Here is a 3,027-nt window from a genome sequence, read left to right on the forward strand (position 1 = left end):
TCCACTTATAAAAATATATGGAATAATTCAATTTCTCAGGCCATGCAATCGTTTTCAATAACAAAATATTTCAAAGGCAAATAAAGCTTATACAGTTGTTAACAAACTTTAGCTTTTCGTCTTTTTAATATTACGATTTCATTTTTTTTTTTTTTTTTTAATATTCTGGCAACTCACTGAGACTTTAAGCATGAGAAACTGCTTTGATCTTTCAACATTAAGAGCAGACTAACAGTTAAAGAAAACTGTTTAACTAGAAACAAGATTCTAATTTTGCTGTGCACTTGATGTCAAGACTCACTTGCTTTAATTTCACTAGGCACGACTATATCTGTAAGAATATAGTAATTTATTCTTCATTTGCCCTATGGTCCCAAGCACATAAGCCGGTGAGAATTAGCCTGGGCTTGCCTGCGGCTTGACTGGGTTTATCTCACTTAATCTCTAAACATCCTGACCCTCCCCCCCAAAGCAACATGCTGAGCGGGTCTTCTACAACAAAAGGCACCACGCTGTTTTCTCTCTTTAAACAAATAGCTGTACTTTAGAACAAAGTTACTTTCTTTATCACAAAACACATTCTTTAGCATGCAGAAGACTTTTCATTCTTTATACTTTTTCTTATTAAAACATACATTTTTTAGCATAGAGAAATGTTTTATTACTTTAAATAGTTTTAATTAAAACTTAAAACCATTAGAAACTTTAATTTCCAGTGAACACCGAGAAGCAGGCCATTGTAAACTGTTAAACTAACATTCTTTAGATTGACAAATTTATGAACACATTTTATAATTTCTGTAACCATGAGCTTTACAGCACAATCTCTCATAGAGTATATCTTCTTAACTTAGCAAAACTTTAAGGTTTTAGGTTTCTACAAAGATTCTCAGGCAGTAGGTAGGTATACACACTGTAACACACAATTAAAAAGAGGTTCACTTGCTTCAGTCATTTAGTTCACTCATTCGTAACAACTATTCTAGATTACTTACAAGACCTTTACTGAATATTAGACAAAGCCAAGCTTTTAAGCATTTTATTTTTAAAAGATTTAGCAGATAACATGACTTAAATGACCTCAGGTAAATTTAGGCAGCTGATAACTACAAGGACATGCCCGCCTCAGGCAAACTCAAATTAGCATTAATGCTTAACACTTTTTATCAGGTTTTCTGGAAGTTTTAGAATACCCAATTTTCACAAGCGCTTGTCTTTAAATCAATTTCATTAATACCATCCGGAGGTAGAAAGATATATTCATTTACACACTTAGGGGGTCGTCTGAGTCTGTCTCATGGTGAGAAAGAAGGAAAAAGAATATGAGGGAGACAAAGGCGAAGGATGAAGATGCCACTTCAAACAAAATGACTGTTGTATGTGCTTGTGAACGAGTGCCTGTCGTTGCACAGTTTTTCTTCCACGGGGGACGCGAATTTATCTGGGATTCGCGGCTGTGACCCCCTTATCCTGTCACGGGAGTCTTCTAGCGGCGGGCGCCCTAATGGCTCTTAATTGCCCGACCCGTGCCCGCGGGGAATGATGTAGTGGCAGAAAGGAGGAACGGAGAGAGCAGGAGAACCTTAGAACAAGGAAACTTAAAATGAGAAGCGCAAAAAAATATAAACTGAAACCAAAACACAGTAAAACAGTCAATGATAACACCAAGCACACACACACCACATCTGATCGCACTCGTTCGGACCGGTCCTTCTCTCACTCTGGTGCGCACCACACTCACCACTTTCAGGGTCTTCAAAAACTCTCGTAATTCTCCTGAAGGGCGTCCACTCGGACTGCCGCAGGGTGACGAGCTCGATCTTTTCCTCCTCGGGCGCCAGTTTTCTGCCGATCGGATTTGCCTTCCTAAGGCCGAGTCACTCGGACCCTAGGGCCAGGATTGGTTACCTGGGCTTCACCCAGGGTCGCTAACCTGGGGGCCGGGACTACCAGCCCGGACTTCCTCACTCGGGACCACTAACCCGAGACCATACACGGGATGGCGACTCCCGCTTTATAATGGATTTATGCAGACACGAGGGGGCGACCCTCATACTAACCAGCGTGGATTCTGGAGTTGGCAATTAGGAAGCCTGGCCAACACAGGGTTTGTAGTGCTGACAAGAGCAGAGCTGAGGATGAGTCAGCAGGTGGCAGGAGGTGGGGACCCTCCAGGCCCAGCCAGGCCACAGAGAGCAGATATCAAGTGTCATCAGCTTCACACTGGTGTCTGAAGCCAGCAGTGTGATGACCAAAGGAGTGGGAGGACAGAAGCCCCTGTGCGGTTAGAGGCAGAGAGGCCACAAGACCACCCTCACTTCTGACGCCGATTGCAAGTTGGAGGGTTCCCAAGAGCACCGTAAGTTCCATAATTTGCTAGAAGGACTCACAGCACTCACAGAAAGCCGTGCACTCATGATTACAGCTTGTTAAAGGGAAAGGACACTGCCTGAAACCAGGCAAGGGAAGAGGTGCTTGGGGCAGAGTCTAGGAAAGTTGCAACTCAGAGCTTCCGGCTGACCTGTCCCTACGGGTCTGTGATGGCCTCATTTTCCCTGGCATCAGTGTGTGACAATATACAGTGCGTGTGGGTGACCAGGGAAGCCCACCCAAGCCTGGGTGTCCAAAGTCTCTGCTGGGGCTCCATCTGCAGGCCTGGCTTTCCATCCACATGGGTGACCACAGTCTCCAGCCCCTGTGGAGGTACAGATGGCTCCATGTGACCAGAAGTCCCCAGCTTAGGTCACACTGTTGGAATGTCTGGTGTGACCCAATGCCCCCAGAGAGAAAAAGACTCTCTTCAGGCAGGACTTCCCAAGGGCTTAGAGATTACGTCTCGGGGGCTGAGGGTGAGACCAGGCCTCTTGAGCAATTTGAGTTCCTTACTCCTTGACCCTCATACTCCACAGCGTGATTCCACGTGCACCCCTCCCCTACCTACTCAGGGCCCAGCTCAGGAGAACGGGAGAGTGTGCAGACGGAGAGACCACGAGCGAATACCCAGTTGCTAAATTATGGAAGAGTCTC

The sequence above is a fragment of the Manis javanica genome, chromosome 5 (genome assembly GCF_040802235.1).
Source record: "Manis javanica isolate MJ-LG chromosome 5, MJ_LKY, whole genome shotgun sequence".
Taxonomy (NCBI): domain Eukaryota; kingdom Metazoa; phylum Chordata; class Mammalia; order Pholidota; family Manidae; genus Manis; species Manis javanica.